Genomic DNA, 11,878 nt, shown 5'->3' on the forward strand with positions numbered 1-11,878 from the left:
TGTGTGCAAAGACAGAATTTTACACTCCACGTACACTACAGACCAAAAGTTTGGACACACCTTCTCATTCAAAGAGTTTTCTTTATTTTCATGACTCTGAAAATTGTAGATTCACATTGAAGGCATCGTAATTTTGAATTAACACATGTGGAATGAAATACTTAACAAAAAAGTGTGAAACAACTGAAAATATGTCTTATATTCTAGGTTCTTCAAAGTAGCCACCTTTTGATTTGATTACTGCTTTGCACACTCTTGGCATTCTCTTAATGAGCTTCAAGAGGTAGTCACCAAAATGGTTTTCACTTCACAGGTGTGCCCTATCAGGTTTAATAAGTGGGATTTCTTGCCTTATAAATGGGGTTGGGACCATCAGTTGTGTTGTGCAGAAGTCTGGTGGATACACAGCTGATAGTCCTACTGAATAGACTGTTAGAATTTGTATTATGGCAAGAAAAAAGCAGCTAAGTAAAGAAAAACGAGTGGCCATCATTACTTTAAGAAATGAAGGTCAGTCAGCCCAAAAAATTGGGAAATCTTTGAAAGTGTCCCCAAATGCAGTGGCAAAAACCACCAAACGCTACAAAGAAACTGGCTCACATGAGGACCGCCCCAGAAAGGAAGACCAAGAGTCACCTCTGCTGTGGAGGATACGTTTATCCGAGCCACCAGCCTCAGAAATCGCAGGTTAACAACAGCTGAGATTAGAGACCAGGTCAATGCCACACAGAGTTCTAGCAGCAGACACATCTCTAGAACAACTGTTAAGAGGAGACTTTGTGCAGCAGGCCTTCATGATAAAATAGCTGCTAGGAAACCACTGCTAAGGACAGGAAACAAGCAGAAGAGACTTGTTTGGGTAAAGAACACAAGGAATGGACATTAGACCAGTGGAAATCTGTGCTTTGGTCTGATGAGTCCAAATTTGAGATCTTTGGATCCAACCACCATGTCTTTGTGCGATGCAGAAAAGGTGAACGGATGGACTCTACATGCCTGGTTCCCACCATGAAGCATGGAGGAGGAGGTGTGATGGTGTGGGGGTGCTTTGCTGGTGACACTGTTGGGGATTTATTCAAAATTGAAGGCATACAGAACCAGCATGGCTACCACAGCATCTTTCAGCAGCATGCTATTCCATCCGGTTTGTGTTTAGTTAGACCATCATTTATTTTTCAACAGGAAAATGACCCCAAACACACCTCCAGGCTGTGTAAGGGCTAGCTGACTAAGAAGGAGAGTGATGGGGTTCTACGCCAGATGACCTGGCCTCCACAGTCACCAGACCTGAACCCAATAGAGATAATTTGGGGTGAGCTGGACCGCAGAGTGAAGGCAAAAGGGCCAACAAGTGCTAAGCATCTCTGGGAACTCCTTCAAGACTGTTGGAAAACCATGTCTGGTGACTACCTCTTGAAGCTCATTAAGAGAATGTCAAGAGTGTGCAAAGCAGTAATCAAAGCAAAAGGTGGCTACTTTAAAGAACATAGAATAGAAGACATATTTTCAGCTGTTATACACTTTTTTGTTAAGTATTTCATTCCACGTGTGTTAATTCATAGTTTTGCTGCCTTCAATGTGAATCTACAATTTTCAGAGTCATGAAAATAAAGAAAACTCTTTGACTGAGAAGGTGTGTCCAAACTTTTGGTCTGTACTGTATATCATGTACCTTGTATCAGATCCCATAAATTTAATAAATTAGCTATAGTGTCCAGAAAGAACAGAATGGGCAATTAGTGGATATCAGCAAAAAGAATATACGGTTTAGAATCAGGTGCTTTACAGGTACTTCAGCGCCCCCTAGTGAATCAAATTACACACCTTTCAAATTAGTAGAATACATCAGTATGGCTCTGCCATTTTCGTGTTTCCTGAAGTGTTATCAATATCGTTGAATTTGCCATTTAATACAATTAATATTGCAGTACACTATGTGTAATTTATATAGGACTGCAAAAATTCCTAATTCATCTTATGATATCTTATACATCATGCCTGTTATTGGGTTACTTGTTTGGCCAACAGCTAAAAGCTGAGCATCCATTTTTATTTTCATATGGAAAGGTATGGATAGCCAAGCGCTGCTCTCGGCTGGTCTTCGGCACCCCCATTAGAATGAATGGAGTGGATGTGCACATAATGGACCAACGCTCCATGCACACAGGGTTCTTCATTGCCCTGCTTTTCATGATGAGTAGGAGCATCAGCGTTCGGACCTACTGTTATTGAGAAATTATCCCATATTCGACTGATATCAGATAATTTCCAAACTTGAGAATACCCCAGTCCAGCTATGTTTCAGGACTGCCTGTGGAGGGAGGGGGTTAACTGATGGCTCAGGGGTTGGCACTGTAGTTCTGTAGCACTATGGTCCTAGGCTCAAATCCCACCAAGAACAACATCTGTAAGGAGTTTGTATCTTCTTCCCAGGTTTGCGTGGGTCTGCTCCACTTTCTTCCCACACTCCAAAGACATACTGATAGGGAAATTAGATTATGAGTCCTAATGGGGACAGTGATGACAATGTCTGTAAAGCGCTGTGGAATATGATGGTGCTATGTTACAAACTTGAGAATACCCCTTGAATGGAGCAATAAACTAGCATTAGGATTCAGTGCCTGGTTTCTAGATGTTGTGGCATGTATAAAATCCCACCACAAAATTATACCTATATTATTTCTATATAGAGAATTACCTGCTGTAGATTTTTGGAAAAAAATAGAAGTAGATTTAATTAAAAATCTGCAATATTAATTGACCTGCAGTGCGGATTTTCACTTTATGCTGCGGATAGAATTCTTAAATCTTGAACTCTCATTTCCACTCCTGCTACTGCAATATACCACAGATTTACCCCTAGAGGGCGCACTGCACCACCTATTGTAAAGCTATTCCAGTATGTTATTGTAATCTTACCATCTAAAGCAGCTTATCAAGATGAGATAAAATGCTAGTACAAAATAGTACAGAGCTATTCAATAAAGAAGAATGCAAATAACTCTTAGTGACATCTCCTTCCAAGTGCAGAGTGCGCAAAAGTTGTGGAAGGATCCAAGAACAGGACGTATATGCCAGCTGCCCTGCCACAGAAGAATGATCGGCTGGCACAGAAGACATGTAGAAGGGTCTATATTGGAAATGTATACATCAGCACGTTTCAGGGTCAGATCAACCTTCATCAGGATGAGAACATCATCTATCCATGTTGGCATTACAGGTTTAAAGGATTATTCCCATCTTCAGAGATGGATATAGTAAAGTTTGTAAAAGCAAGAAATGTTGCTATATATGGTTTATTACAATTTTAGCTGTTTTTTGAGACATTAACACTTTTCTTTTGTATACAGCTCATTGACATGAAGCATGACCACTGTTGCTAGACAGCAGAACATGCACAGTGCTTACAAGCTCTTTTCCATTGAGCTTTTCAGCACTGCTGTGAAGCTGGCCAGGATTGCTGAGACGCGTTGTTACCTCCTAATGCTGGCTAGGTTTAGCTCAGTGCTTTCAAGCTAGATATTAAAGGTGGTCGGTCTCCTAGGCACAAGTTGTAAACAAAAGAAAAGTGGCAATATCTCAAGAACGGCTGCAAAAGTGCCCTTTATAGTCTATTTAAATGGTTGTTTCCAGCTTCCTATCTTAAAGGTGTTGTCCCATCTAATTCCATAAGTCTGAAGACACTTACGAGTTGCCAGTTGCACACTTCCAGTCAGTATCCCACTAGAGGGGCACGGCATTGCTCAATACACTTGCATTGAGTGAGGACGCACCCTCTGGTCACATTCTGGCAAGGAGTCTGCATATCACAATACACTTACATTGTGCAACAACGCACCCCTCTGCATTGCATTGAGTGAGGATTTGCCCCTCTGGTCGGATTCTGGCCGGGAGTATGCATATAAGGTTGGTTTCACACCGGTCGGCAAAAACACGCAAAACGCATCTTACCGGATCCGTTGTCTGCTCAATGCAATGTCGATGGACTTGCGGCAACATGCGTTTGCATGCGTTTGCGTGCGGTAGTCTCAGGATCCGGTGAGTTGCAGTTTTTTACCTTTTATCAAAAACTGCATGTCACCGGATCCTGTACATTCCGGCAGTAGCTACAATGTGTTTCAATGGGCGCCAGATCCGGTTTTAACAGTTGCAGTTGTATGCTGCAGGAAGATCCTGTTTGCTGTACAGAACATGGCCTGAATATCACTCTCACACACTCACACACACTCTTACACACTCTCACTCACTCTCTCATCCAGAGCTGCATCCACGCTGTCATGGCAGATTCAGCTCACTCCCGATCACATGACTTTAATGCCCGCCCAGCCCCATTCAGCTCATTCCCGACCACATGACTCATAAACTGCAAGTCACAGTATCCAGTAAATAAGGCTGCTTTCACACTACGTTTTTTTAACATGTGTCATGAACGTTATTTTGCTGTAAAAGTGGATCCTGTTTTTACAAAGAAAAATGCATGCAAACGCATGTGTTATTTTGAAGGATCCTGTCACTTCAAGTTTATGGGCGGGCATTGGAGTCATGTAATCGGGAGTGAGGGGAACTGAACATGATAGACTGGGAGCTGGCATCTGGCAGCTGCGGACGCTGGTAACCAAGGTAAACATCGGGTAACTAAGCGAAGCGCTTTGCTTGGTTAGCCGATATTTACCTTGGTTACGAGCGTCCGCAGCTGCTTGGAGCCGGACTGCCTGCTCCCTGCACACGTAACCAAGGTAAATATCAGGTACCTAAGCAAAGCGCTTTGCTTGGTTACCCGAAATTTACCTTGGTTACGAGCGTCCGCTGCTCTCAGGCGGGGGAGAGAGAGAGGAGAGAGATAGGAGAGAGAGAGACTGATCACGCCAGGCTGGTTTCTGGGCATGCTCAGTAGAGCAAGCAGGATCAGCATGCCAGCATTCACATGCGTTTGCGTGCAGTATAGTCAGGATCCAGTGAAAACAGTATTTGGACGCAGCTCAAAAACGCTACAAGTAGCGTTTTTGAAAAAAGTTAAAAAACTGCAAGTCGCTGGATCCTCACTATAACGCACGCAAACGCATGTGAACGCATGTTGACGCGAGTCCATTGCAAATGCATTGAAATGAAAACGCATTTGCACTGGATCCATTTTTGCGTTAAAAAAACATTCATGACGCATGTTAAAAAAACGTAGTGTGAAAGCAGCCTAACACTTGCGTTTGCATGCGTTCAACTCAAATTTAACAGGATCCAGTCACATGCAGTTTGCATTTTTTTGCCTCAAGGCAAAAAAATGCTGATGTGAAACCAGCCTTACATACCTGAAACCAGCAACTCCTCAAAGCGCAAAGTGTGTGGCTACAGTAACATTAATTTGATTGGACAACACCTTTAACATAGGAAGCTGGAAATAACCCTTTAAATAGTCTAAAGGAGCGCCAATCCTGTGATATCATCAGGTGGGTGTATCATATGGTTTGTATAAAAGATTAATAAAACAAAAAGTGTACGTGTTCACTAATAAACAATACACAAGTTCTGGAAAATATACATGCAAACGTTTATTTAACAGATCAATAAAAACAAACTGTCATATAGGCAAATGGGCTTGAGAAAGCAGGGCTAATCCACTGGGCATTTCTGTGGCTAGGGAAACCTGGGCATGTCCGGGTTAGGCACACATAGAGATAAATAGCATGTAGCCACTTTCATGTGGTTCAGGTGGCAACATGGTATATAGGTAATAATGATAATGTATAAACACATCAAAATAAGAGTGCCTGCATGCTATGACACTGCTAATGATGAATGGACTATGGCAGCCTGGGTGGATCAAAGGTAGCACTGTCACATCAGCACTAAATATAACAACACATATAAGCGAGAGATATATATATAGTGAGTGTAGATGGTGAGTGTCCATGGTCAAGCTGTGACGGTAGCAGTGTTGTTGACTTACAATCAATAACTGTGAAAAAGACGACAGAATTCAGTAATACAGTTAGGTCCAGAAATATTTGGACAGTGACACAAGTTTTGTTATTTTAGCTGTTTACAAAAACATGTTCAGAAATACAATTATATATATATAATATGGGCTGAAAGTGCACACTCCCAGCTGCAATATGAGAGTTTTCACATCCAAATCGGAGAAAGGGTTTAGGAATCATAGCTCTGTAATGCATAGCCTCCTCTTTTTCAAGGGACCAAAAGTAATTGGACAAGGGACTCTAAGGGCTGCAATTAACTCTGAAGGCGTCTCCCTTGTTAACCTGTAATCAATGAAGTAGTTAAAAGGTCTGGGGTTGATTACAGGTGTGTGGTTTTGCATTTGGAAGCTGTTGCTGTGACCAGACAACATGCGGTCTAAGGAACTCTCAATTGAGGTGAAGCAGAACATCCTGAGGCTGAAAAAAAAGAAAGAATCCATCAGAGAGATAGCAGACATGCTTGGAGTAGCAAAATCAACAGTCGGGTACATTCTGAGAAAAAAGGAATTGACTAGTGAGCTTGGGAACTCAAAAAGGCCTGGGCGTCCACAGATGACAACAGTGGTGGATGATCGCCGCATACTTTCTTTGGTGAAGAAGAACCCGTTCACAACATCAACTGAAGTCCAGAACACTCTCAGTGAAGTAGGTGTATCTGTCTCTAAGTCAACAGTAAAGAGAAGACTCCATGAAAGTAAATACAAAGGGTTCACATCTAGATGCAAACCATTCATCAATTCCAAAAATAGACAGGCCAGAGTTAAATTTGCTGAAAAACACCTCATGAAGCCAGCTCAGTTCTGGAAAAGTATTCTATGGACAGATGAGACAAAGATCAACCTGTACCAGAAGGATGGGAAGAAAAAAGTTTGGAGAAGAAAGGGAACGGCACATGATCCAAGGCACACCACATCCTCTGTAAAACATGGTGGAGGCAACGTGATGGCATGGGCATGCATGGCTTTCAATGGCACTGGGTCACTTGTGTTTATTGATGACATAACAGCAGACAAGAGTAGCCGGATGAATTCTGAAGTGTACCGGGATATACTTTCAGCCCAGATTCAGCCAAATGCCGCAAAGTTGATCGGACGGCGCTTCATAGTACAGATGGACAATGACCCCAAGCATAAAGCCAAAGCTACCCAGGAGTTCATGAGTGCAAAAAAGTGGAACATTCTGCAATGGCCAAGTCAATCACCAGATCTTAACCCAATTGAGCATGCATTTCACTTGCTCAAATCCAGACTTAAGACGGAAAGACCCACAAACAAGCAAGACCTGAAGGCTGCGGCTGTAAAGGCCTGGCAAAGCATTAAGAAGGAGGAAACCCAGCGTTTGGTGATGTCCATGGGTTCCAGACTTAAGGCAGTGATTGCCTCCAAAGGATTTGCAACAAAATATTGAAAATAAAAATATTTTGTTTGGGTTTTGTTTATTTGTCCAATTACTTTTGACCTCCTAAAATGTGGAGTGTTTGTAAAGAAATGTGTACAATTCCTACAATTTCTATCAGATATTTTTGTTCAAACCTTCAAATTAAACGTTACAATCTGCACTTGAATTCTGTTGTAGAGGTTTCATTTCAAATCCAATGTGGTGGCATGCAGAGCCCAACTCGCGAAAATTGTGTCACTGTCCAAATATTTCTGGACCTAACTATATATCACACTGTGGCAATGGCATGTGAGGAAGCGCTGGTGCTTAGCAACCAATGGGCCTAAGAAGGCTTATGTTCTTGTGGTGATAGCATGAATTGGCAATATGCGCACTAGGTGATTTTTACCGCATTTTTGTGCGTTTTCCGGGTGCGTTTTTGTTTAGAAAACTGCATGACTTTGCTTCACCAGCAAAGTCTATGAGTTTTCATTTTTGCTGTCTGCACACAGCGTTTTTTTTTTAGCTGCGTTTTTGTGGTGCCCACAAAAACGCAGCATGTCAATTATTCCTGCATTTTTCACCCATTGAGTTCATGGGATGTTCAAAAACGCAATGAAAAACGCAAATTGCAAATATAGCTGTGTTTCTATAACTAAAAACACAGCTATAAACGCAAGGGGTGGGTAGTACAGTCATGTGTACAGGAAGAGGATTCATTGTGTTGGTAAACACAGAAGCGTGAATACTCCCGGTAGGTGGAAGCAGCTGCAAAATGAAAAGTGAACAGTACAAAAAAAAATATCATATTCACCTGTCTGCAGACTCCCAGAACACGTCCGATGGCTGCAGGACCTGCCGGTGATCAGCTGATGCTGTCACCTGACGGCATCAGTTGACAGTATAAGTCCAGCGGTGAGACCGACTTTTTACCGCCCGGCCGGCTAAAACTATCAGTTGATGCGGTCAGGTGACCGCATCAGCTGATTACCACCGGGTCCTGCATCGGACGGGAGTCTGCACAGAGGTGTGTAGTTTTTTTTTCTACTGATGTATCAGCTGATTGTATAAACGCCGATTAACATCCTTGAACCTGACACATCATCTGATCGCTTTGCCTTTTTTCCAGCAAACCGATCAGATGATATTAGATCCAGATTGGACATCGCAGGACTCTGACCCAGGATTACTGCGGAGGGAGGGGGGTTCTTTAGTTCAATAAAGATGGAGTCACTAATTGTGTTGTGTTTTATTTCTAATAAAAATATTTTTCTGTGTGTTGTGTTTTTTTTATCTTTACTAGAAATTCATGGTGGCCATGTCTAATATTGGCATGACACCATGAATTTCGGGCTTAGGACCAGTTGATAATACACAGCTAGCCCTAACCCCTTATTACCCTGCGAGCCACCCGGCACCAGGGCAGCTGGAAAAGTTGGATACAGCGCCATAAGAGTGCGCTCCTATAAAAGTACCATTTTCTGGGGTGGCTGCGGACTGTAATTTGCAGTGAGGGTGCCCAGAAAGCTTGGGCACCCTGCACTGCGTATTCCAATCCCCAGCTGCCTAGTTGTACTTGGCTGAACACAAAAATTGGGCGAAGCCCACGTCATTTTTTTTTTATTCTTTCATGAAATTCATGAAATAATTAAAAAAAAAAAAAGGGCTTCCCTATATTTTTGGTTCCCAGCCGGGTACATATAGGCAGCTGGGAGTTGGGGGCAGCCGTACCTGCCTGCTGTACCTTGCTACCATACAAAAATATGGCGAAGCCCAAGTCATTTCTTTTTAATGCTTTACGTTTTTGGGCAAAAAACTCCTGCATATAGTCCTGGATGGAGGATTCTGAGCCTTGTAGTTCTGCAGCTGCTGTCTGCTCTCCTGCATACACTAGTGGATGGAGTATGCTGAGCCTTGTAGTTCTGCAGCTGCTGTCTGCTCTCCTGCATACACTAGTGGATGGAGTATGCTGAGCCTTGTAGTTCTGTTCCCCCTGCCTCTCACTCCAGCATACAGTCCTGGATGGAGCATACTGAGCCTTGTAGTTCTGCAGCTGTCTGCTCTCCTGCATAGACTAGTGGAGAATGAAGAACAGATTAATGAAGGAAATTACATCTTTTTTTCTTCACCAATCTTTAATGGCATTATTCACTGATAAAAAAACGCATAAAAACGCAGTGAACAAAAACGCAGCAAAACTCAGCCAAAAACGCACCAAAACACAGCGTGCACACATAGCCATAGGGTTTTACTGATGGCGCTATTCATCCTAAGTAACCCGGTGTGGTGCAGACTGTAGGTTAGTGCACTTTGTAAGTGGTATTAGCGGGCTGTGGATATGCCATTGTGTCTACCTTAGAGTTAAGGGTGATAAGTAATGATATGATGTTAATTGAGTGAGAAGAATATGAAATATTAAGTACATGCGTGACGCCCCTGAACTAGTCAGGGTGTCACAGGGTACTGCACTCCTTTCTCTTTTTGTGCAGAGCTCAATCCCCCATGGTTCTGGGATCCTAACCTTTGGTACTGCTCCAACAGCATTCAAATCCTAGCCACACCTCACACCACACCCTGTCAAGCACACCAGTGGGTGGTCTAGCTGGAACAGGGCCACCCGCCTAGGAGTCAAGCAGACTGGTGGGAGGGCTGAGTCAGAACAGTGGTAGCCCTCAAAGAGTGAGGAGCTGGATGAGTTGGAGCTCCCTGGGAGACGTTGGCTAGGTCACAGACGTGGTGTGGGACCGGAGGAGTCAGAAACCCGGTCATAGGGTATTAGAGAGGGGTGCCAAACTTAGTTTGGGAGAACGGTCGGCACTGTAAAATCTCGTAACCAAACTGGTACCGAGCACGTCGGGGTACTGGACCCTAGATCAGGGAGTAGCTTCATGCAACCTGATAATTAACCTGTGGAGGATAGTCTCTTTATGAACTTTCCCCAAGAGCTCAGAAATCGAAGGCATCAACACAACGAGGGGGATAGGCCTTTCCAGCTTATGCGGCCCATTGAGATCGAAAGTGTCAGCCATCGAGAGCACAGCTCCTCTAACTAACCATAGGGAGCGGGACCCCGAAAGCTTCAGGCTGAGGGGTCACTCAGAACACTCTAAATTAGTGCATGGAGACAAGTCCAGAACCATCAGCAATACCCACAGGAATGGATTCCCGGACGAGCACCCCCTAAAGTGGCAGCGGCACCCAGAGACTTGGTTTACTTCTGTGTCAGAGTCTACTTAATGGTCACACCAACATCCATACGGCCTGAGTGAGTACGCTGCTCTCCCCCTGAAATTCCCTGCCTGGTGTGCACCACACTCCCCTACACCTCCGCTATCCAGAGTCCCGGGGCCTCCCCTACCCGTGGAGGGAACATCATCTGGCTGCCCCACTCCAACTCCCATCGGCAGCGGCGGTACTCCCTTTACCATGAACCACGGGTGGCGTCACGAACATTTACCCCCCCTGTAAATTACCCCCCCTTTGACTTTCGGGTAACCCCAAGCCGCCGCGTCCGGAGACCCTCGAGCCACAGCAACCCTGGATCCGAGCAGTCGGACTGCTGCAGGGGCGGCACACATGACATGTAATTTGTATAGAGCAGTATTAGATACATATATATAATTGCCCGCACATGGATGAATGTGTTTTCCCATTATAGGCTTCTGGCTTCTAATAGCAACCGCTGGGTTAAAGAAATAAAATCGGATGTTACTTACCCTTCCTGAGTCTAGCGCTGCCTCCCTGCTCTGGTGTCAATTTATTGGTTGCAGCAATTACATCACAACTACAGAGAACATCACCGCTGCAGTCAATCATTGAGCTCTATGGCTCATGCTGTTTACGTCAAGACAGCTGCTAAGCTCAGTGATTGGCTGCAGAGGTGATGCGCTCTGTAGTCATGATGTCATTACTGGCAGCCAGTAACTAGAGTCTAGAGGACAGGTAAGAAAGCTAAAACTGGAAAACATCTTTTCATAAAAAAAGAGTATACTCACCTCCTGCACCTGCATCGTTCTGACACTGAGCCATGTGTCCCCCACTGGTCTAAAAGGGGCTTTCTGTAGCGGATAACCCCTTTTCAGGATGTGTTTACGTATTGTCATCTACATTTTTCAACTTATAATGAAAGGCAATGCGCCTCTATGTGGGTAAGGTGCCCACTGCCTTACAACCGCCATAGCACCAATGCTGCATCTCATTTCTGTCCATTTTTCTGTTCTTGTTTTTAGGTGGAACAGGGAAAGCCAAAGGGTTAGCAGATCACAATTTACTCAGGTCTGGTCAAAGGTTATTCATTATGTTTCATGTATACTGTCAGGATAGAAACCTATATATTCTCCAGCTTGTTTTTGAGCAGTGTGACCAATGTCTAATTAATCAGTCCTCTAATAGGTAATTTATGGACAACTGTAGCTCCTACGGCGCAATATAAACACAATTAGCAGCCATGAATTATGGCTGTTTGTGTCCTATGTAAGTGAAGAAAGCTAAAGGCAGATGGGTCAGCTTATTAACATGCAGGTCATGTG

Source organism: Anomaloglossus baeobatrachus, chromosome 3 (genome assembly GCF_048569485.1).
Source record: "Anomaloglossus baeobatrachus isolate aAnoBae1 chromosome 3, aAnoBae1.hap1, whole genome shotgun sequence".
In the NCBI taxonomy this organism is placed as follows: Eukaryota; Metazoa; Chordata; class Amphibia; order Anura; family Aromobatidae; genus Anomaloglossus; species Anomaloglossus baeobatrachus.